This window comes from Camelus bactrianus, chromosome 25 (assembly GCF_048773025.1).
Source record: "Camelus bactrianus isolate YW-2024 breed Bactrian camel chromosome 25, ASM4877302v1, whole genome shotgun sequence".
In the NCBI taxonomy this organism is placed as follows: Eukaryota; Metazoa; Chordata; class Mammalia; order Artiodactyla; family Camelidae; genus Camelus; species Camelus bactrianus.
The window spans coordinates 15,225,169-15,250,997 of NC_133563.1; the positions used below are offsets into that span (position 1 = coordinate 15,225,169).

A 25,829-nucleotide genomic window follows, 5' to 3' on the forward strand; every position below is an offset into this window, starting at 1 on the left:
AAGCTACCACTGCATAATGTAAATTATCTATTCTGCATTATGTAAATGTTAGCTGGAACTACCCTGTATTCTAATGTTTAATTAAATTTTTATAAAATGCTGGATTCCCCTTCCCTCCAGACACACCAATTCAAAGAGATCCTTGAGAGCTCACATGTCCTCTGGTGCCTGCATTCTGAATTTCTGCACCTATGATTTCTCTAACTTACATCTTACTTCTAATGACTGTCCTCTTCTCTCTTGTCTCTACTAACCCAGACACAGAACATACCTCCTTTTATATTATTTCTCCCCAAACTATTCTCATAAGGCATTTTGTACACTACTTTAGCACAACGACCAATGTACATTTTAATATTACACATCCCTATTTAACAATCCTTTCTCTGCTGTGCCCCCAGGCATTCCTCAGTGACCACTGTCCACAGATTCCAGCCCATGACTATGTGCAGCCTTGTTCTCTCTGTTTTCTTCATCTACCCTCTAATTTCTTCCTTGGCTCAAAGTTAACTTCATGTTAACTTCTCACACAGAATAGTTTATATATCTCTTCCTCCATTACTTAAAAACAGATATATCTTTTTTGTACAGTGTAGGGATCCAAGCAACTAATATAACTAGATCTTTCTCTTCAAATTATAAGATGTATCAAGTGGTAAGCTGGGAGTTATTTTGCTATGTTATTTATAAGGTATTTCAAGGAGAGAACCGAATAGACATATTAGCACTTTACTGGAAATAAACTATCCACTTACTTCCTTATTCCCTCTGTATTTATACTCAGTCTTGTTCCAGAAAAGACTGAATGTGGTCTGCAAAGTTACATAAAATACTTAGATAGCATAGACCAAAGAAAAGCAAAAGGAAGAAACAAAGGACATAAGATGCAGCTAGGAAGAATGCTAAAATGTAAAATGTACAACATGAAGACTCATATGATTGCTGTACCTGAGTCACACATTTGACCCTGAGCATTCCACCAAATTCATGGGAAAGTGGAAACCTGACCAGTTTCTCAATGCACAGGATTCATAACTTAGAAACAGCAATTTATAAGGATGAGAACAGTGATTATTATCCTAAGATCAGACAGGATGTGTTCAATAAAGTTCCTACATTTTACTTCAGTGTAGGATGATGATGACAGTAGAGAACAATTTAATAAAAGCAGTTCTACGAGGAGGAAAACCTTGTGACTTGCCTCCCCTTGTTTATTTATTTGCTATCCCTGGCATAAATAGCTAAGAATTACAGTAGACACAGCGTGCAGTTGCTGAAACAGCCCCTCATGTAGAATATTCCTATTTATTTTTGTTTCCAAATTGCCACTTCATTTTTCATGCAATATATTTCTGATCATCAAGCAAAGAAATAAAAAATACTCCTCCTCTCTTTAACAGTGCCATTCAAGAAAGAACTACCAAAAATTTTGAATTATTTCAGGCTTTTATGTTTGCTGCCATATAAAGAAAATTATGGTATTTACCTTTTAAAAACTCAGAGATATTCTACCATTTCCTTTCTATTTAATAAAGTTTGTGGAGTTCAGCACTGAATCAGCCACAGAATTTATAATAGCCTATTGTTACTTTAATTATTTATGACAAAGAAGCATAAAGGTTATATTGCTTGACAAAGTCATGATGACTAAGCAAATAATGGAATTTTCTTAAAAGGGAAAATGTGAAATTTTACTTTTTGACATGTAATTGTTTCACCTTACAAAAATAAGGTTAAAAAGAAAATAGCTTAGTTTTTGACTCAACCATTGGGAGGGGGATGGAAGTTGTAAAGTCCAATTTAACAAGCATTTGTGATGCAGTGGCTGTTTGCTAAACACTGTAGTACAGGTTTTCACTATATATACCATAGTAAGTATCCTGGCAACACCCCTGTAAAGTGGGTGCTATCATTTGTATTTTACAGATAAAGACGCTGAGGCTCTAATGCTAAGGTCAGTAAACTTTTTCTATAAAGGGACAGAGATGAATTATTTTAAACCTTGTAGGCCATGAAGCCTGAGTCACAGCTCCTCAGCTCTGCTGCTGTAATGTGAAATATTCATTTCAAACAGACAATATTCATTCAAACAGACAATATTCAAGCTAATGGGTGTGGCTATGTTCCAATAAAACTGTATCCCCAAAACTATGCTCTAAAAGTCGTTAGTAATTTGTTCAAGATCACTCAGCTAATAGGTTAAGGAAATCTGGAATACAATTCAGATTTCCTCCTTTGATGTCCAGTGTTCTTTCTACTCACCTATAATTTCTTCAGTACCTAGAAAGCCATTTTAATTAGTTATGGACAACTTTTTTTTTTTTGAGGTATAGTTGATTTACAATGTTGTATTAGTTTCTGGTGTACAGCATAGTGATTCAGTTATACATATATGTTTTTTCATATTCTTTGTCATTATAGGTTATTACAAGATATTGAATGTAGTTCCCTATGCTGTACAGTAGGACCTTGTTTATCTATTTCATATATTGTAGTTTATATCTGCTAATCCCAAACTCCTAAGTTATCCCTTCCCACCTTTCCCCTTTGGTAACAATAAGTTTGTTATCTATGTCTGTGAGTACATTTCTGTTTTGTAAGTTCCTTTGTATCATTTTTTAAGATTCCGCATATAAGTTATATGGTATTTGTCTTTCTCCATCTGACTTACTTCACTTAGTATGACTATCTCTAAGTCCATTCATATTGCTGCAAATGGCAGTATTTCATTCTTTTTTATGACTGAGTAGCATTCCATTTCCATTGTTAGTATGTATGTATGTGTGTTTATATATATCATTATATATATATATATATATATATATATATATATATATATATATATATATATATAATGATATTCCATTCTGTGTGTGTGTGTGTGTGTGTGTGTGTGTGTGTGTGTGTGTATACATCTCACATACATCTTCTTTCTCCAATCATCTGTCAGTGGGCATTTAGGTTGCTCCCACAGTCTTGGCCATTATAAATATAGTGCTACTATGAACATTGGGGTGCATGTATCTTTTTGAATTAGAGTTTTCTCCAGATATGTGCCCAAGAGTGGGATTGCTGGATCATATGGTAAGTCTGTGTTTAATTTTTTTTTAAGGAATCTCCATACTGTTTTCCAAAGTGACTGCAACAAACTACATTCCCATTAATAGTGTAGGAGGATTCCCTTTCTCCACATCCTCTCCAGCACTTATTATCTGTGGAACTTTAAATGATAGCCATTCTGACTGGTGTGAGGTGATACCTCAGTGTAGTTTTGATTTGCATTTCTTTGATAGTTAGTGATGTTGAGCATCTTTTCATGTGCCTGTTGGCCATCTATATGTCTTCTTTGGAGATGTATCTATTTAAGTCTTCTGCCCATCTTTTGATTGGGTTGTTTGTTGTTGTTCTTATTGAGTTGTATAAGCTATTTGTATATTCTGGAAATTAAGCCCTTGGCAGTCGCATTGTTTGTAAGTATTTTCTTCCAGTTCACAAGTTGCCTTTTCATTTTGTTTATGGTTTCCTTTGCTGTGCAAAAGCTTATGTTTGATGAGGTCCCATTTGTTTATTTTTGCTTTTATTTCTATTGCCTTAGGAGATGGACCAAGGAAAACATTGCTATGTTTATGTCAGAGAATGTTTTACCTATGTTCTCTTCTAGTTTTATGGTCTCATGTCTTATATTTAAGTCTTTGGCCATTTTGAGTTTATCTTTGTGTACATTGTGAGGGAGTGTTGTAACTTCATTGATTTACATGCTGCTGTCTACCTTTCCCAACACCACTTGCCAAAGAGACTGTCTTTTCTCCATTGTATATTCTTACCTCCTTTGTTGAAGATTAATTGACCATAGGTATGTGAGTTTAGCTTTGGGCTCTCTATTCTGTTCCATTGATCCATATGTCTGTTTTTTTTTCCATTACCATGCTATTTTGATTACTGTAGCTCTGTAGTATTGTCTGAAGTCTGAGAGGGTGTGGACAACTTTTAATCAGCTGTTTTTAATCTAGCCAAAATAATATCCCAGCAAACTGTTAGAAAAATGTTTTAAAATATTCAATCAATAATTGACTAGTAATTTTATTTACATGTTGACAAAAACTTGTAAAATGTTTATATTGAATTTAAAGGTAGCCTCTTTTCCATTAACTAAACAAATCAACAGATTAATTTATCTATGTACCCAGCCAGCAGATATTTGTGGAGAAGCTTCCAAACACTGGGCATTGGATCCAAAATTGGAGAAACCAAAATGAATAAGGCACTAACTAATAAAGAACACTAACCAAGCTCTAACGTAGTATTAGTATAGACACAAGCTCCCTGGGATACAGACTTTAAAATATAGGCTGCTCCAGACCTTTTCTAACAAAACTTAAAAGAAAACCCTGAAGGCATAAAACTGAAACCAAGTAAATCTGTGCTAGAGTGAAGTCCAGCACTATTTAAATAATACAGCAAAACCCAAATTCTAAAAATATAAGAATCAAAAATGCCCAGTACCCAGTAAAAATTACCAAGCAGGAAAAAAAAATGACACATAACCTGAAAATCAATGAACAAATATAGAAATAACAAAAGGATAGAATTAATGGACAATTGCACTTCTAACTCAGAGAGCAGATGAACATCTAGGATTTACCTCTATCCTCTCTCTCTCCCACTTTGACTTTTTACTCCTTTAATACAAACCAGGGTCCCTGCTCCACAGAAGTGTTGGTGCACAGAAGGTCAAGGCAGGAATGGCTCTTTCTTGGGAAGATGATGGTGAATTAGAATTAAAATTGTTCTTAGAATGATTTGCTCAGTATAGATCTCTTAGGTAGGTTATAGTCTAAAAGGCTAACAAATCTGTGTATGTGACTATTGATTGTTTTTCTTTTTAATGTGAAAGTTATTAGGCTAACAAACTCTCCTCAGCAGGGGCACAGCTGAGAAGAAACACAGGAAAGGAAGGGGATAGAGAAACATCATTTTGCCAGAGCTGTACATGCCCTGAGGAGAGGAAGCATGAGTGTCTTGTTCCCGGTTAAATGCTTCTCCCACTCGCACCCTGGGCACACACTGGTGCTGGATTATACTTGAATATCAAAGGGATGAATGGATAATTGAATGATACATGCGTAAAAGTATCATCCGGGGAATGTGGACATTTCAGGAAAGACTATTCTAAGCAAAGAGAATAGCATTATGCAAAAGTATATGCCAAAGGAAAAAAAAAAAAAACAAGAGACAGTATGACAAGTTCCAAGAACTGAAAGTAGGCCAGTTTAGCAAGAGTGGAGAACAAGGGGATTAATAAGGAATGAAAGCTAAAGATGACGTTCTGAGTCAAAACATTGGTCAACGCAATTCTTTGGCATCATCAACTGGTTGAATCAATTGTTTCCCCTTCCATGGACTGAGTTAGCATCCTTAGCATGTCATAATATCTAGATAGTAAAACATTAAACTGCTGTCTATATGTCCTCTTGGCTTTATGGGGGTATCACAATAAACAGGTCTACCATTTTGAATATAAGCAAATACAATATTTAAAACATATAATGTATTTTAGGTTCTCCCTAATCTTATAGCTTTATCTGAGTTGTCATGGTTGGAAAGCTCATAAAATCATTCTCAAATTTAAAAATACTTTTAATCAGTCTGAAAATTAACATTTTCTTTCGTGTGCTTGCAGCACAGCTTCTGAGAGCTTCATTTCGATTAGATATGTCCAATTATAATAAATGCCTCTAATGGAGATGTAAAAGGACAGGAATAAAAGCAAAGGAAAAGGAATACTGAAGAGATGGTTCTAAAGGGCAACCGTTATTCACTTTCTCATAATTGCCCTAAGAATTCACCATCTCCCTTAAAAGTAGGAAACTGCACTTATATATAATATATTAGTAACAGTTGGACTTTGGGAGTTTTTCCAGGTAGTTCACATAAATGAGAAAACAAGTGTATGTAAGGTCATGCATATCTGTCTGAGTGCTTAAGGATTCAATAATATTAATTTTAAAGTAAACAGGGGAAAAAAGGGTTAACCCTTCCCTACTGCCCTTAGGTCCCTATTGCCTTGTTCAGGTGTCCTTGTGAAAAACTTGCACAAAGATAAATTGTCAAAGCCAACATTTATTCATTTTAATCTCTGAGCTCACATTTTAACTGTAAAAATTTTTTGATTTCTCAGCCTTAATCCTCAATTACCAGGACATTAGCTCTGCCAGATCTGGGTTTGTGTAACACACATGTGAGAATATTTCCTGACCAGCTCTTAAAAAGCAATTGAAAATCAGGGGTTCTGGCTAGACTTGTAATCACACAAGTAGCAGTAGAATCAAAGTCTATTTGAATGAAACCCATGAGCACATTTTCTTTTAGCAAATTAGCATCTGTCCAAGGCTGGAACAGCACAGTCATATTGATGGTTTGTGTAGCAGACAGATTTAAGTCCAGAGGCAGGGGAAATTTCAACAGACTTGTCCCTGCTAATACTAATCAGTTTTGCTCTATTTTTGGCCATAAGAAAGTCTAAGGCTTTTAGGAAACTTCACAAGAGATCTATGGAATAAACATATACTACTTTCTATTAGGTTTTTCAGTTCCATGGTTTAGTTTAACTCATAAACATTTTTGAGTTAGGTAGGTTGGTTTTATCACCTTCATTTTACTGATAAAGTGAGGACAACAAACTTGACCAATGACAACCAGCAGCAACCAGAATTTGAATCCAAGTCTGTGTAACTCCAAAGCCTGTGCTTCTTCTTACACACCCACCAGGTACCAGTCCGGCATGAGCTTTTTAAAATGTGAAGTTAGTGGCTTGGACTATGTAGCCACTTTTCTCCTAGAACTCATATATCAGTATTTTTTTTTCCCTTCAGAATAAAGAGGATACTTCATTGTCCTGGGATAAAGTCTGAAATAACTAATTTCTATAGAAAAGTCTATGTAAAGTACTCTGAACAGAAGAGACCTAGAAATAATATATTGTTTGTTATAGCTCATATTTAAATGTCATTCAATAGAAAAAAAACTGACACCTGTGACTCTCAATATAGTCACAAAGGCAGAGAACATTCTCTCTGTTGAATATCAAACGTGTAAAGAACCTTTCTACAGGAATGTAGCTATTGCTATAATAAATTAACCATTAATCCCCTCCCATATTCCAATTGGAATTGGAAAATCAACCTCAACAAAATTCCATTTAAAAAAGAAATAAGTTACGGAATGAACTACAGATTTCCTCAGGAAAACTGGGGGTGGGTGGGGAGGTGGGTGGAGAATGCCACATGGATTTGACACTTCCTTTTCTTCTAATCTCATTTAGATGTTCTAACAACATTAGACTTACGGAAGCCAGAGACTGCCACCTAAGGGAAGATTTTGCATAATGATAACACAGGAAGGGAAGAATAGTGCTTCTGAGATTCCCATGAATAAGGCACCAGTCTGTTTCTTCCCAAACTCCACCCCTAACCCTCCGGTAGCTCTTCCTCTTTGTGGCTCTTCCCGGCTACTTTACTTCTTACACATCTGGAAATGATTTCAGAGGGAGAGCTCTGAATAAGCAGAAGTACCTCACTTTCCGCTACACCCCGAACTAGATGCAGCACACAGGTTAAACACATGGACTCCGGGACCGTTTGGCTTGGGTTTGTCTTCCTGTTTTGCCTTGGTCTTGGGCATGTTGCATAGGCCTCAGGCCCCCACATATAAAAAGAGGGTTATAACAGTATCTCCTTCACAAAGTTGTGGTGAGATTAAATGTGAAACTTTCATAACAGTGCCTGGAACAGAGTAGGTTTTTAATCAATATTAGCTATTGTTAATATTTTGAAGAAGCTGTAAGTTGACTTCTCCAACTTTATACTGATATAATTATAAAAATTCCATTTACACTTTCAATTTAATTGTGAAAAACAGTGTTTTTGTTCCAAGATTCATCAGACTCTCATTAAATACTCAGGGGAAAATATCCCATCTGTCTCTGAACATTATTTCAAACCTCACTGGTCACTAACTTCCTTCTACTCAAAGCTTTTCCGTGCTCCTACACTTCATGATGATGTGTTTTTAATGAGTTGAAAGAGGAGCATTCACACTCTGCCACATTTATTTCCTGCAGCTTTTAATGTGAATAATAAATATTCTCATTTATTTATTAATTAACTTTTAGTCACAACTCACCTAATGGCATGCTAATCTTTCCATGGTTTGTTTTCCCTCTTATATATACAGGACCGTTGAAACTAACAACTGTTGTTTTGGTTTCTTTTGAATCATATGGACAGTTAGATTTACAGAAGGTGACCTTCTAGTCCCAATTTTTTGGAGACTTCCTAGATTTAAGCACTGAAAGTCCCGTGTCTAGAGAACTCCTTTGATCCCAGACAAACTGGGACAGTTGGTATTTCTACATCATTCATACTGAACAAATGTCTCACAACTGTCTTTAAAATATTCCAAACCATTAGCAAATGAAGCACAGGGAAAATGGCATTGGACTTTAGTCGCAGAATTGCAGGTTTCAAATAACATCCTGTTTTGCCTTCCACTCTCTGTGATTTCAGCAAGTCAGTCACATATAGCAAGATTGTCATTTATAAAATGAAATTGGAATATTGGTCTTCATTATACTAGGGCTGTTGTGAAGATCAAGTATAGTAATGGTCATGCAGATAGAATCTTGATGAAGAAAGTTTTACATATGTTAACACAGATCTAAAAATTTAGTACTAAATGGTGCTCCCATGAATTCATTCATTAACTTCAAATTCAGAAGTTAAAAATGAAGTGTTATACATGAAGTTTTTATTCTTTTCTACAAATACTTCATATTTAACCATATCTGTAAGCAATTTTATTTCATGTTTAGTCACTAATAAGAATTCACATTTCTTCTGGTATTCTAATACTCTCTGTCGTGAGAGTATTAGCAAAAGGATTATTGCCTCCTTTTAACATTTGTAGTAAATATCTTTTCAGTTCAATAGGAATAAGTCAGAAGAGGTCATTTTAAGTACTACTCTCACCAGTGAGCATTTCACAAATGCTCCTAGTATTTTTCCAGGATGATTGTTTTTCCATAAGCTGTGTGATATTCTGGTATGCCCCCAGCTTTTGAAAACAGAGTTCTGACTGTCCCTTTATGAGCTGTATGACCTTGAGCCTCACTGTGCCTACATCTCTGCATCAATAAAATGGGCATAAAGATAGCAGCTCCCACATAGGATTGTTATGGGTACTACATGGACGGGATGCAGGAAGGGAGCATGGAACAAAACCTGGCACAATCCAAGTATTGTAAAAAAAAATATCTTAGCATTTTTTATGACTTTGAGCCAATCACTACCCTTGGCACTGAGAACAAGCTATTGAATTAGGTTGGTTACTGTCCTCAAGGAACAGTATATAAGTATTATAAGTGTTTTAGGGGAGGTGATCTTGGGTCATGGTGTCAAGCAAAGCTCTCCCAAAGAATACTGTGCTTAGTCTCTACCTTTAACTCAGGAAAGGGGCCTAATCTAAGCTTTGTAGAATCTCCTGTTGAAAATCTTAATCCCCAGTCATTTCCAGGTTTTAAGATGTGTTTAGTCTTAAATAACTTCTCTTCCCAATTCAGACATCAGGACTTTTGACATTTCAAGAACATACAAGAGTCAACAAAAATAGCTTCTGTCTCTCAGTGCCTTCTACTCTGAATATCTGAGTTAATAATTCAATTCCTTGGGGATTCAAACCAAAAGATTCTTTGTTTTCATCTTAAGCTTTTCATAGTTTCTCTTCATCAAGGAAACATTACCAGTACATCAAAATTTTCTCCATTAGAAAACTGAATTGGTTTCCACATAATTCAGTAAAAATGTGAGTATACTTGAGCATGCCTCACTCAAACAGCTAAGCTGACACCATCCTCTGTCACCATCTGTGGTCATGGTGACAATTTGGGACAGCACTCCTCACCTCCACCCAGTGTTTGCTGTCACTGCTTTCCCACCCTCCTCAGTCCCTCACGAATTCTGTGCCGAGAGTCACCTTTCACCACATAGGGGGAGATGATTAGTAATTTGCTGCTCTGTACAATTATTTAAAACACAATTATTATTTACAGTATCTCCAGCTGAAATGAAGCCCATCACATCTCATTTGGTTGTACTAACTGCCACACTTTTTCTTGAACTCTCTTAAGAATATGGCACCTACTATTCAGTTTTCTTCATTGAAAAAATGACAGTATCTGAAAGACGGGGAGAATCAGATCTCTTCCCTTTCTTCTACTTTGTATATTGACTTCTTACGGGCGAACGGGATGACTTCTAAGGCGCGTGCACTGGCGGCAGGGAGGCTTGCAGGGCAGATGCGAAGCTTGGAGCCCATCCCCAGTCCCACACAGACGTTCCATGAGCCACAGCGGCCCAGGATTCAGCTGAGCCCCAGCACAGCCCAGACTGCCTTCCTGATTTCCTTCCTGATCCAGTCCAGATACCAGCAGAAGCATCATCCAAGTATCAGAAATTATGAAGTTATACAGTTATATATAGTTATACAGGAGTTGGGTCCCTCCAGACAAGTTGGTTTTCACCTTGTTTCTGTTTCTCATTAGGGCTCTTGAAAGATCCAGCGTCGGCAGCGTACCCAGGATTTATCTTACCGATGGGCTCACAGTCCTCCCACTATTCACTGACACTCTTCCTTGCCACTTTCCAGACTCCTTTATCGTGTTTGCTTCTCCTAATTAATGAAGTCTTTTCTTTTACTATCTTATCAATGAGAGAACTATTTCTTTATTTTAAATTCCTCATATTCTGGAGGCCAGAATTCCAATCCCATTACTCTGTCCTCCTTTACATTCCAAGAGTGATCAGTTACCGAGTCTCAGTGACTCCTCTTCCATGGATTTTAATCACATCTTCCCTCCTCTTTTTTTTTTTTTTATCAAAGTATAGTTGCTGTACAATACTGTATCAGTTACAGGTATACAATACAGTGATTCACAGTTTTTTAAAGGTTATACTCCATTTATAGTTATTATAAAATATTGTCTATATTTTCTGTGCTGTACAATATATCCTTTTAGCTTATTTTATATCTAATAGTTTGTATCTCCTGCTCCCCTACCCCCACGTTGCCCCTCCCCCTGTCTCTCTCCCCACTGGTAACCACTGGTTTGTTCTTTATATCTTTTGTTATATTCACTAGTTTGTTGCATTTCTTCGATTCTGCATTTGTATATATTTTATCCTCATGCCACAATCCTAATAAGCCCAACAGCAATAACTCTAGTTTGTGGAAGTTCTGCCGTTGATCAGGCATTTTGCCTACATTGTCTCTAAATCCTTGCCTCTTCCCACTATGCAATGAAGGGCTTACTACCTCTACTTGATTCTTCTCTGTTTCACTTCCTATGATCTGATATATGCATATTTAATTTATTTATCTATATGTTCATTGGTTGCCTCAGCCAACTAAAATGTAAGCTCCATGAAGACAAGGATATTTGTTTTGTTCATTGCTGTATCAGCAGTTACCTCAAACAGGTCCCAGTTTGGTGAGGACCAAATCTGTTGCCCATGATTTTAATTTAGAACACAGCACCATGTCTGCTATTTATGTGTCACCCAATAAATATTTATTGAATTAATTAATGAGATGAAGAATGGCATCCAAGACTCCTTTTCTACTTCTTTTGAGGTATATTCTATTTTTGGCATTTCATCCCTAATTGATCCACCTTTCATTTATTTATTCCTCTTAAATTTCAAACTATTTTGGAAACGTGCTGATACTAATGATACTGATATTATGGCATCAGTCAAATTTAAATCAGAAAAACAGAACCACTATAGGAACCCTTAATATGAAGGGATTTGTCTCAGGGATTTGACCTTCTACAATTGTGGGAGCTGGTAAAGTGCTCTCTGTAAGGTTATTGTCTTTGCATCTGACGTAAGAGCTTAAAGTCCACTCGTTAGCCAGTCAGGAAGGGAAGATGCAGATAAAGTGGGAGAGAGGAAGAAAAAGCTGGAATCCATAAACACAACCTGGAATCCATGAAGAAGAACTGAAACCTGCATCGTTTCCTGTTGTCTCTGACCTTGATGGTGTGGGTATCTGCAGATATCTAGGCCTTTCATTATGAAGTTAAACACACACCTGGACCAAGACTCAGAGACACTGAAGGAGGATCTAGAAGAAGGTGGAGTAATTGCAGGCCTGGCCGCTGCCTCACGGTGATGAGGTGAACCAGCAGGTACACAGCACAACACTGTACAAGTTACAAGATGGCTGTCGCCTCACTTCTGCCCTCTACACATCCTACAAGGGTCTTTCTCGTGGCCCACCCTGTCTGGAAATATACAGAAAAGGGAATTCTGAGAAATGAAGTCCATCCTAGCCAGGTGACACATTACAAAGCTGCCTCTCATATCTTCCAATTAATTGGTCATGACAATTTTGAATTGCATTCCTATTTTGTCAGTTATTAACAATCCACCCTAATTTAGACTAGAAACTTGAGGAGCAATATTTTCTTCTTTTATAAAGGTCTTAATAGGATTACTTAACTCCTATTAACGTCTTACGCTGTACCATGCCACTTAAAATTTAATTGGGTATTCACTTAAATTTAACTTCCTTATTGGTTAGAAATGCATTTGTCTGCAAATAACATTAAATCAAAGTAAACAAATAAATAAAAATAATGCCTTAAATGAAATAATTCATTTCTTTCTCATAAAAAAGTAGGAAGTCTAGAGCTGATTCATCAGAAACTCATGCTTTTTCTATCAACAAGTCTTAGCATCTTTAAATTTATTTCATGATCCATGAAGGCTGCTAGATCTCCAACCATCACACCTCATTATTGGTTAAAGAAAAGAGAGATATAAAATTCAAATAGGTTACCTTCCAGCTCCCTTACAGCTTTCTTTAGGCTTTCCTGGAAATCTTGAAGAGCAATTTCCACTTGCATCTTAGAGCCTCAACAGAAGCTGGAGAATTATAGCCCAGAGCTGCATACATTGCTCCAGGGAAAATGAATATTGGGAAGCAAACAGCAACATCTGCCACAATTTCTAAGAACAAATACTTCTTACACAAATCATACTAACCAAGATGAGCTACTGCTTTCTTCCCTAGGGATGAGAATATTATCAAATGTAATGATGGGGAGGTGGGGTGCGGATAGCACAGTGGTAGAGTGCATGCTTAGCAAGCACGAGGTCCTGGTTCAATCCCCAGTACCTCCATTAAAGATATATATATAGTGGTGGGATTTAAAACAGTTAATTTTGTGGTAGGTGACCTCATTCAACATTGTCAACAAATACTTTTGAAGTTCTACACTTGCAGTATGGGTGATACAAAGAGAGTCCTCAAACTCTTAAGCTGAAGCAGTGGAGATAATACAGAAACCCAAATTTTGCAGTGAAATGCATGAACTGTTAATTACTTAAAAGTTGTGCAGAGTGCTATTAGAGCTGTGAGACCATGGGTGCCCAGCAACTGGGAGTGGTAGCCATAGCAACTGGAGACTGATTCAAACAGGGTGTGGATGGGCTGGCACTTTGAGATCCACAGGAAACCATCATAATTTGAACCAGGTTGTGGAGAGTACAAGGGTCAATCCCACAGGGGTTAGTTAGTTTACCAGAGGGCATTTTTCCAGTGGTGAGAAGGAAGGAGCCCCGAGAAGAAAAACTTGGTAAGAATCCTGAGGACCTGCAGAAGTGGAGGCAGCTATGCAGACTTGACTTTGGCCACAGAATTTGTGTCTATTTAACATCGGACCACGTGAACCTGGACTACCTACCTACTAAACGTCATGATTCATCCATCTGATCAGAATGCTTTGAATATATATTGGTTCATGTATGGCTGAAACATTATGCTGTACACCAGAAATTGACACAACATTATAAACTGACTGTACTACAATTTAAAACAAAAAGGCTTCATCGAAGCATTTTCTTGTCTTCATTATTAAGAATGTTATTCCAGATAAAAACATAACCTTTATGAAACCAGTATAGTGTTCTATCTTTGCTTTTACTTCCTTCCCCCTTCTAGCATTAAAAAAAAAATTTGTCAAAATTTGCTTGTCACTTAGCCACATTGATTACTACATCTGAAGTGCGACCACAGTGTAATGAGACTAATGTCTTACAATGTGGTGGCATTTATGCATCCCAGTGAATGCCTCCTCCTTCAAAGTATCAGCGTCGGAAGAAGCAGTTCTGGTGGCTGCTACAGTTCTAACATTTGGGGAACTGGTGTTTTTGAATTCAACAGAGACTACAGCTTTTAGGAGGTTGTTTGTTTTTTGGATTTGGGGGGTTGTTTGGGGTTATTTTAGAAGGATGGGTGCCCCTCTCATGTGTGTTTTTGTTTTCCATCCTGCTTGGGTAAAGGACTCAAAAAATGAGGCTGTTTTATACAGTAGGTACTGGGGAGACCCGGTGTGTGTGGTTAAGAGCACCAGTTCCAGGGACAGAGCACCCAAACTCAAATCCCAGCTCTGCTCCACATGAGCTGGGCCATCCTGGGTGAGTTTCTTCCTATCTTCTTGTCTTAGTTTTCTTACCAGTGAAGTAGGGAAATGAAACAGCTCAACATCCTCGGGTCTGGGGCAGGGCTGAGGCTAGAAGTCGAGTTTAACTTCTTCTAGCTGTGAGGATAAGTTCTCTGGGAGCAAAAAGAAGAGGAATGTGGTATTAATAAACAAATAAGTATGAACATTAAACTTCTATTTTTACTTCAGAAAAAAATTCTTAAGCGATTAAGTAAATTCTGAACAACCAAGTACCTACTGTTTTTTAAATTAAAATGTAACACCTTTCTAATTAATGTCTTAAATCTTTTAAAAATAACAGATTCTCAATAATGTAAAGAAAGCAGAACAAGGTATTTCTAAATTACTATTCCTGTTTTGAAGACAAAAGTTACTGAGAAATTAAAGGGCAGCCTCTAGCTCCTCATTAGCTGGCCTTCCAGACTATGGGATCAAAGCTTTAGCTTTGGAATGATTTTACTGCTTCTCTTCAATAATCCAATGTACATAAAGTTGTGTCAGCCTGACAGGTCAAATTGAGTTTGCAGGAACAAATTGGAAAAGTAGAATCAGTTATTGGATAGCTTTAAAGATCGTCAAATTGTTTAATTACAGGCTTTACTGAATTTGTTAAATCCATTTTTATTCCCCATTAAGAACGGGGTGGTTCTCCCCACACTGCCATGTAGAAACAGGACTGCCATCTGCTCCTGCTGCAAAGCCCTAGTGCAGATGGATCCCTCGGGTTCCATGACTCCCTCAGAGCCCAGGACAGCAGACTGATCAAGCACGCTGGCCATGAAACTGTTCATGTGTTCTAGAAATAATAACTTGCATTTGGGGTTTTGCAGGACTGTGTGAATTCAGATTTGTGGTTGGCTATAGAAGAATAGTTTTGACCAAAAGCATATTCCTTTATTCTCAGATAGCCTGGGATTTGAAGAATTCAGGTGGGTTTTTAGTTGTCTGTTTAGGCAGTTTGCAACTCATGGTCCTGGGTAGAATGTTCTGGTGGCTGGCCTTGGCCGTGGCTCATTCCTTCATTCTTCTCCAAAAGGAAACATTTGCTTTCAGGCAGAATATCCCTGCCTATGCAACATGTATAACCCCTCTTGCTGGCTGTGACCATTGTACAAGCAGTACCTGAAAGTAATTTATATCATGAGCTTGAATCAGACAGAAGGGAAACCTGTATTAACGCACACAACAAAATTCTTTCAAATCTGAGATGAAAGACTGTTTTTAGAGTACATATTTGCAGTGGATTTCAACTATCACTTTTCTTTTTTTCCTATTATTTACTTTCTTTCCCCTGTTTTAAAGTGTTAATCTGGTGCTTTGAGAAAGTTTTCTTAAAAAAACTTAAGATGTTCATTATGAACTCACAATAGGCAGTTCACAGGAAAATCTCTAGGACTCCCGTAAATTGCATGAGACGGGAAGAACACTTTTGTGTCTGGCATGATGTTACATTTTGAGCTTCAGGACACCAACAGGAGCATCGGCAAGAGGCAGCACAGCAGACTATTGTATGGGCGTACAAAGAGATGAAGCCTCATTTTCCAAAATGAGTTCCACTGGACTAGGGCATGAAGTACACACACACACATATAAGGGAGGAGGAGGGAGGAAGAGGGAATTCCAAGGTCAAATGCATCTGGAAAATTTTGCACATGCTTTCCCTTCATAGAGACACTCAATATACTTTATCTTAAAAGGCATGAAGTGTTCTATAGTGAAGAAATTTGCTTAACCCCGAATTTCTGTAAGTGTTTGAACTACAGAATCCTTCTCGCTTGGAACTAGCAGAACTTGTGTTTTCAGTAAAACACTTTGGGAAACATTCTCTCAGTAATCACCAGTTAAGGCTGTATCAAGGATTAGCTAGTGCATTAATTTTTTAAATAATTATCCTGTCCATTTTAGTCATATTTTTCCTTTGAACTAAATTAGTTTATCTCTACAAGAGTCATTTGTGTTGTTTGAACCTTCATAAGTTTAGAACCCTGGAATGTTGAAGTTTTATCTATAAAAGCCAGAAATTAAGGCCTTGTTTAAATCAGTAAATAATGACTTTTCTAACCACATTACTAATTTGGCAGTGGTCTTTGCTTCTTCCACTCCTAGCTAATAATCACAGTAGCTTCCATGTGTCTCCCATGTGCCACTCGTGGAGTGGATATTATTTCCCAACAACCAAACAGCTAAGTAAGATCATCCCCATTTTATTAAAAAGAAAATGGAGCTTCTAAGATGCTGAGGAATTTCACTAGTAGATAGCAGGGTGAAAAACTGAACCCAGGTCTGCCTCTGCTGTCTTCTGGGCCACACAGCCTCCTTCTACTGTGAGCTTACCTACCTTCTGTGTTTAGATAGAATATTATGTGTCTACATCCAAAATAAAAGCACGCTGATTCTGCTGGCTTTGAAGAACGAAAAGGGACTGTGAGTTCTTATCCTTAAACTAAGCATCATCTATACACACCCCTGTCATCACCGTTACCACACTCTTACAATTATTGGCTTACTATTGGTGTCCTTTACCAGGTTGTGAGTGGCTGTGTCTTTTGTCCCTTACTGTAGGACCAGGTAAAATTACAAATGTAATAATATCTAACACTATTAAGCAGTAACTTTGTGTCAGACCTTGATTTCGATGCTTTAAATGTATTATTAACTCATTTTCTCCTCACACCAACATCTTGAGGTCATCACTATTATTATCTTTGTGTTACAGATGAGAAGTCTGAAGCTCAGAGAAGTTAAGCAAATTGCCCAAGGTCACACAGCAAGTAAGTAAAGGGGGCTGTAAAAAATTAAGAAACAGAAACCTCTATAGAGTTGGGAGACCAGCAGGGGGAGCTCTCACCTCCTGTAACTATAGCAGAGCCCAACAGGAAGAAGAAACACTCCTCTTCTTTCCTGGCAGGGACTCAGCCATTGAAAAGCGACAGACTCTGTTTACTACAGCCCTCCCAACTTCCTTTTTCCCTCTATAAAGTTGTCCTCCTTCCCTTGCTGTGGGGACGTGCGTGTGTCTTGCCATGGGTGTTGACCCAGAGTTGCAATTCTCTACTGATCCTGAATAAGCCCACCTTTGCTGGGAAAATATCAGGCAGTTTATTTGTTTCGGTTCAACAGGGCCAAGGTCTGAGCATAATAGGGACAAATGAACTCCTTGCTGAAGACTTGACAAATAAAAAGAGTTAACATTTCTTGAACTCTTATTCTGTGCTAGGCACCATTCTAAGAGCTTTACACGAAGGGGGAGGATATAGGTTACCGGTAGAGTGTGTGCTTAGTGTGCATGAGTCCTAGGTTTAATCCCCAGTACCTCCATTAAAAAAAAAAAAAAAAAACCTAAATAAATAAACCTAATCACCCCCTCAAAAAAACAAAACAAAAAAACCCAGAAAAACAAAAATAAGAGCCTTACATGAATTATGACTTCTGGTCTTTACAGCAATTCTGTGAGATGAGTGTGATTATTTACACCTCCCCACCTTTTTTTGCAGAGAAATTGAGCAAAGAGAGCTTAAACAACTTGTTTAATGTCACAAAGCTAGTAAATGATGGGGCCAGGATGAGAACTGATTCCAGAACCTGGGTTTTTATGCTTTGAATGAATGTGTAATATAATAAAGTTTTTAAAAGCAGAACTGATTACAACACAAAGCAGTAGAGAATGATCCACCTAAAAAGTTTTCTTATGTCACACACATGTGAAAATCACTAATTTCAGAAAATGTCTGACACCATTTTTAAGAGGCCATAAAAAGTCTTGTCAGCTATCTCCTTATGAAATTCTCCAAACTGACACCTGGGTTTTTCTAAGTTAGAATATTTTGGCACATCATTCCTTCTTACGGCTTGTATCTTTAAAATGAAATTAATTAAGATTATGATTTGGCCCCTGGGTAAAACTGATTTGCAAGATTTGAAAACAGTCATGAAAAAAGATACCAAATCATCAGAAGGATACCTTCTAGATATTTTCACAGTTCCTCCCCCTCATAGCAAATATTCCTCAGCTCTAAGCTCCCCTAAAGGACCAGAGACCAGAAATAAATGGGAACAGTTGAATGAGAAGAGAAAACAGAAAATATCATAAAAACAACTTTATATTTTTATGGACAACTCTGGGAGGGCAGTTATCTGCTGCTTAGCAAACAGCTGCATGATGTTCAGCAAAAGTTTGCCTTTCTGGATTTATGAGGTGTAAAAAACAGCCATCAAAAGATCTGAAAATGATGAGACCAGTCCTGAAATCACCGTGTCAACACTTAGAAAGTGCTGTGTGAGGCAAATAAAAATGATTAAATTTTGTGTGACAGAAGGATGCCGGCACACAGAGCACCAGTAACCATGTCTGCAGGGAAGCATTCATCGTCACTGGGCCATAGATAGTGGCCGGGGCGGATGGGAGAGGGGCAGCCTGTTTTGCTCCGGTGGCTGCAGAGGAAAGGAGGGGTGGTTGGCTTCTCACTGTAAATTACATTGGCTTTTTCCATGGATATCAAATTTTACACTGACTTCAGTCCAATCCTATCATGACAGAGCATCTCCCCCAGTTCCCCAAGGTCCTCCTCTGAGGATGATAATTACTCCTATTGGTGAGCACTTACTATGTTAACAATGATTCCAATCACTCTATATCTATCCCCTTATGTAAACTTCAAAAACTCCATTAGTGGGTACTATGACCAACTTTACTGTACACCAAGGAAACCGAGACAGGGAGAAATTAATTGCCCAAGGTGAAACAGGTAGAATGAAAGAGTCCAGAATTCAAAGGCAGACAATTGGACCCCAGATTCCATCCTCTGAACACTCAGCAGGCAGCACCCTGGTGGCCAAACCAGTCCACTGCCTGTTATTTTTATCAGCCCATGAGCTAGGAATGGCTTTTACATTTTTAAATGGCTGGGGGAAAATCAAAAGAAGAATAGTATTTTGTGACACATGAAAGTCACATGGTATTCACAATTCTTTGTTCATAAACAAAGTTTGATTGGAACACAGCCACGCGTCTTCATCTATATATTGCCTGTGATGGCTTTTGAGCTACGACAGCAGAGGTGAGCAGTTACAGCAGAGGTGGAACAGCATGCAAAGCCAAAAATAGTTATTCTCTGGCCTATTACAGAAAAAGTTTTCCAGTGCCTGGTCTATGCACCAGACGGAGCAAGGACTGGGGAAGAGTCTCCAAATTTGCCGCACCCAAGCGACCTTCTGTTCTGCCATTGCTATCTAAGCCACCCTTCCACTCCACTTACCTCCATCTCTCTCATCCTCCAATCTCTGCTCCCGTGTGTGAACCTGACGCAGTACCACATTTCTGACCTACCACCAAGAGGTTAGTTTTTTCTGCCTTGAAATGGATGGAGAGAAACAGAAGTGTGGCACTCCAGCCAGACCAGATGAGGACATTCTACAAAGTGGAACTAGGAACAAAACCAAGTTTCCAAAGTATAGTTATTACGACTTTAAAAATACCAGGGCCAGTGTTCAAGTTGGAGAGGAAGAAGCATTTAAAATTTCTTTTTTTAATTAGCACTCATCAAAAATAGAAGGTTAAACTGTTGCCCTTAAAAAGGATGGTCCCTTCAACTGATCCAGTCACTCAACTGCCTTCCCTCAGGCTCAGCGACTCTCATCTGAGAATAAGAAAATGCCAGTGAGTCACTCCTGCTGAAGACACCTGTGTGCATGAAACAGCAATCAAGGAGGACAAGGCAGAGGTAATTGGGAAAGTAGAGCTTCAGCTTCCGTGATCACCGGATTTCAAATATTTTAATAAGTAAATTAAAACCCATGTTTAATTTAAACATTAGTTTGATAAAAATTGCACCTGAATACTTCATGCCTGGCTTTTATCTCTCAGAAATCACTATAGCAACAGGACAGGAGCAGGATTTGGCATTTCCTTAATCACAGTTAAGGAGGTAACCAATAAAAGAGGTGTACTTTCAACAAAAGAACCATAAAATATACATCATCAGACCAGCAGAGCTCTGATTTTCTCTTGCATTAATATGCATTCCACGAGAACAGAAAGCAAGAAGGTGAATATAATTATTATCTCCAAAGAGGAGATATTACCCTGGACTCTCAAGGGGCCTTCTCTGTATATGTACAGCAGGTTTAACGGTCCCCAAGAGCTTGGTTCTTTGACATCATGTGGGTTTGTCTGCTCTGTCCCCTGATGCAGCTCTGAGCTGCTGCAGGCCCAGAGAGCTGTTGGCCGTGTGTGTGTGATGCACGAGAACTTGGGCCTTTTCCATGCTGAGGTACCAACACAGGACATCCAGACAGAGCAGCCTTGTAGGCTGCCAGCAATGCAGCTTTACAGTTATGACGAAATACCAGGGACATAACCAGAGGGTCCCGCTTTCCAGACTCGATCCAGAGGACATCTTTGTCCAGCTTTAGAGAGGAAACCCACTTTTTCCATTTTGATTCCCTCAAAATGTCGGGGTAGGAGAGACACTATAGTGTAACCCTGGGCTACCTGAACCTTAAACATCATTTCTTTTGGTTCTCAAGAAGACCCTAAAATACTCTCAAAATCACGCATTTAAAACTGGAACACTTCAGTTCTTCCAACACCTTCATTTTATAGATGAGGAAACTGAGGCTTAGAGAACTGAAGTAAATTGTCCAGGGTCATCCTGCTCATTTATGGGACACTCAAGGCTTTCATTTCCATTACACTCACGCCTTGCCTCTCTGTTCTTCCGAGCATGAAACCAATTACTTTTTTAAATGACCCTGGATCATTACACATTGTACTGAACTCTGGTTGCCAAAAGCTAATGTTGCTTATTGAAACACATTGTTAAATCATGTGTCTAGAGCAAGGGGGAGATGTTCCCATGGCTTGCTCTTCTCTGGAGAGGTGGTGACCCTGGCCCTAATCTAACTGAAACAAGAAAGGAAGGTTTAAAGTCGCTGCCTGCAGCATCTCCCACGAGAGGCAGTCAATCAATCAGCAGAGTTTCAATCTTTAAGCTACACTAAGCCCTTAGGTAAGCTATTTCAGCCAGAATTTATTAGGGACAAGCATAAAATAGTAAAAGTGTTCTTTTCCCAGCTCCGCTGGTATTCAATTACACATACGCACTAGAGCCTAGGAGAATGTAGCTATTTTGGCAGGGCTCAGCATGTCTTCAATCATTAGGATGTTGTAGGAAAAAAATGAATGCTTCTTTCCAAAGACATTCTCATTCCTAGGAAAAGTTGGGACAACCATAGTTCTATAAACATGCTCCACCTTCTCACCCCCTCTTCACTCTATTATACACATTCTTCCCTCAGCCTGAGATCCCCTCTCCTCTTTCTACTCTCGATTGGCTCCTCCATGAGCTTTTTTCATCATTCAGGCCAAGTTGGTGGCCACTCTTGTGTACAACTGACAAGCTCACTGCATTTCTTCACATTTCTATTATTGAACTTCCTACGTTATATTGTAACTCAGATTTTGTGTTTGCTTGTCTCTCCCATTGGACTATAAACTACTTGAGAACAAGGGACCCTGTTTTATTTATCTTTGCTCCCCACAATACTTGGAATAAGTAGATGCACAGTAAATATTTATTTTCTAAAATAGTGTTTTGTGAATAGTACTAACTGAATTTTTGGTAACCTGCACATCTCAGCAGTTCACCATTTTCTCTCCCTAAAAGCATGCCCTTGAAGACTTTGACATCTTACACTTCTGCATACACTTACCTTCCTCTTTCATTCCTAAGTTGATTAAGTCATTTGGCTAAAACTCAGAAGTAATCTGAACATTAACACTGGCTGGGATTGCCAAGAGGGCGGAAGGTCTATAAAACTAGTACATTTGCCCAGGGATGCTGGAATGGTGGAAGTTGCTCATTTTCTCTTCATCAGAATGGCATTCAAACTCTTGACCCAGACTCACAATATAATGTACATTTTGTATTATCATCATGTACCTCAAAGCTTCCAGAGCCAGACTTCAAGGTCTGCACCCTGGCTCTGGAATATATCAACTCTCTGTCCTTGTAAAGTTGTTTAACCCCTTGGTTTTCTCATCTGCAAAATGGAATTGGTAATAAGATTTATCTCCTTGGATGGTTATGAGAACTAACTGAGTTACAATACATTAAAGTTCTTAAAACAATGTCCAGCACTATAACAATGTCAGGCATTATATTAATACTTACATGAATTAAATGAAATTAGAAACTTATAAAATAATACATGTATTAACTACTATCTAAAATAGCATTTATCATGAAACTTTAAATTGATTTCATAACCTAATATTGGGTCTCAGCCTGCAGTTTGAAAATCACAGTGCTTAGCAATTTCATTGTCTTTTTAAATATTCAATTGATAGAGTTTGGTAAACACCAATCACTATGGGGAATCGCTTTGGGGACTATAGAGCTTCAATGAGAAGGACTGATGAGAATGTGCATCCTAGGCTCCCTGATTTATTTCAAGAATTTGCTCAGCCAAAAAGGAGATACATTAACCATTCCTCTCATCATTAAGTAGATTTGAATCTTGTCTTTTAGCTGGCATTTCTTTGCAATTATAGATGAGCATCCAACCTCTGGAGATGGCCCTGCCACCTCTTGAGACCAAAAATCAGTTAACTGGGTACCACTTCAGAGGATCATGCCTCAAAAATCAGTGGAATTAGAAAACAGTCTTTTTCTCCTACTCTAAATATAATAGCCATTAATATTTACTCAGTACACTCTTGTGTGGGCATAGTTCTAATAATTTTAATTCATATTGCTTCATTTATTCCTTAAAAGACTCACACACAAACCCTATGATATAGCTACTATTATTATCCTTACTTTACAGATGAAGATATTGAGGTGAAGAAAAGTTAAATGACTTGCCAGAGTCACAGAGACAGTAAGCAAACCAGGACTAAAGACCAGTCAGTCTGAGTCAAGAACCCTGGGCTTTGTAGATGACTTTGCAACAGGGCTCTACATCTGTCCAAGGATGGAGGAGTCAGGCACTGCACATGTTACAGAGTAGCGTTCGCTATGGGACATCCTCACAGAGGAACACGACACCTACTGCTGTCCACTGACAGTTTTCTATGCATGGGGACTTTCCTCTACCCCAGCTGGCTGGTCAGCAGCTATTTGTACAACTCTATTGCTTTTTATTTCTCCTGGACCTGAGTTCTGTCGACCTTTTCCCTGGTCTTGTGAAATTACTCCGTACCCGTTTCACATAGAATTAGTCACTCCAAACACTGTACATCTTTAAAATTGTGTACATACTTCAATTCTAGCAGCTAACACAAAGCATTATAATTGGCAGTTTGTGTTGTCACCCCTGCCAGGCTGGGAGCTCCTTTGTGCTTTTCATATTCACATTTCTATCTATATTGCCTGGCAGAGAGCCTGTCAAATAATTGGCACTCGATAAGGGAGCATTTAACAAGTGTGAATGGATGAGCAGGTGGATGGACAAATGAACCTCTACACTGAAGGCGAGAAATCACTCGGTACTGTCATCACTTAATTCATTCACCACACTTCTTTCCTGCCGTTCTTCTTTTAACAGGATTTCCCAGAAGACTGGAAAGTTTAAGAAAAATTATAATAAAATGCTTCAGAAATGTCTCACCTTAGAGGAAATTACTACGATGATTTCACAAACTGAAAATTTGTTCCTCATGAATGCCTCTTTTTATTTTTAAAAAAATCACTTCTGGTAGTGAAGTGGCTTTGGATTCTTTAAGATGCTCTACTTTTGACTTTGGCAGATCTTACCTCCTTCAGACAAACCCCTCTTTCCTATCACCATCACTACCCACAAGCCCCACCTGCCTTCTCCAAAGGTTTGAGCCACCTATGGGAGTGTCAGAAAACATTTCCTGGTGGAGGTGTGGTCCCTTCTGCACATAAGTGCAAGGATGATTCCATCAGGAACACCAAATACCCAGTTGCGACTAACAACCTAATGATTAAGTTACTGGGTTTTATTCCTCACTACTGTCTTCCTTTCCTTTTTTAAAAACATTACATACGGTTTCAGTATTCCGTGCCCTATTTTCTGTCTTCGCATACTATGTCAGCCAACAATTCCTGACAACTAAAACAAACCATTCTTCTCAAGGTTTTCTGTCACAAACATTATCATTTCAAAGGCATCAGTAAGAATTTCAATTCTACAAATTCCCGCATTTGTTATGAACATAATTATGGTGAATGAACAAATGCTTGCATTTTGCTAATTGGTTAATAAAATCACGGAGGCATGAAAACACTTTATGTTATATTTCACGTTTACTCAGCTTCCGAAGAATAAGAGCGAGATGGCACTAGGATCTCCATAGCGATGTATCTTAGCCAAGCCACAAAAAAACCCCATTGGATACAGCAAGATGTATTTTATAACTTACAAATTTTCAAGGTGGCATGTGGTGTTTTAGAAAATTTAATACTGGTTTTATTTTCCGTGAACACATTTTGTTTATAGAACAGTAAGTATACTAGACTTTTGTGCCAAGTGCTGGACTGAGTGCTTGATATATATGATGCCATTTACTCATCACATCTGTTCTATGAATTATATTTGAAGTCAATCATTCAGGAAAATTAATTCACTCATTTATACAACAAACTAGTATTGTACATGAACTGCCTTTTCTGTATCCTCTGTGTATATCTCTTGCTACCTGCTGGGGGATACACAAATGCATAAAGCAGAGTTCACCCTAAACACATAGAATTACTTTCTTCCTTGAATTTTTTACATGTAGCCATTATGTAGATTTGTATAAAAACAAAATATTATGTAAATTCATATGAAAGTGGTATGATCATTTTGGAAAAATTCTGGTGATTTCTTAAACATGTAAACATATACTAAATTTATGTCCCAACAACTTAACTCTTGGAATTTGGTCATTCTTAACCAAGGAAAATGACAAAATATTTCCACAAACATTGCATGCCTATTAACAGAAGTTTTATTCATAATAACCAAAACTGGAAAATAATTGAAATATCCACCAACAGGTGATTGGATGAAATACAATACAGCCACATAGCCTATCGTGGAACATTATGCAGCAATAAAAGGGAACAAACCATGGATTCATGCAACAAAATGCATAAATATAAAACATGTTAGGCCGATTTAAAGGAACCGGAGTACATATTATACAATTCCACTTACATAAAACTCTTCAAAAGTTATAGTCTAGAGAGAGAAAGCTGAACAGCATGAACCTAAACACAGAATTGCTCAGGGGCAGAGAACTGACTGGAAAGGAAAG

At 38.0% G+C, this 25,829-nt stretch overlaps 2 protein-coding genes across 5 annotated transcripts in view; both read left to right on the top strand.

Moving 5' to 3' along the window:
• The window catches only part of EMC2 (ER membrane protein complex subunit 2), a 479,224-nt gene extending 461,080 nt beyond the window's left edge, over window positions 1–18,144 (top strand). For both annotated transcript variants that reach the window (XR_012502164.1, XR_012502163.1), the window contains exon 17: window positions 17,280–18,144. The gene's annotated coding sequence lies outside the window, so the exon portion shown is untranslated. The remainder of the gene's footprint in view (window positions 1–17,279) is intronic.
• The window catches only part of TRHR (thyrotropin releasing hormone receptor), a 152,284-nt gene that overhangs the window by 77,641 nt on the left and 48,814 nt on the right, over window positions 1–25,829 (top strand). For all 3 annotated transcript variants that reach the window (XM_074352661.1, XM_074352659.1, XM_074352660.1), the window contains exons 2-3: window positions 17,280–17,334; window positions 20,184–20,283. The gene's annotated coding sequence lies outside the window, so the exon portion shown is untranslated. The remainder of the gene's footprint in view (window positions 1–17,279; window positions 17,335–20,183; window positions 20,284–25,829) is intronic.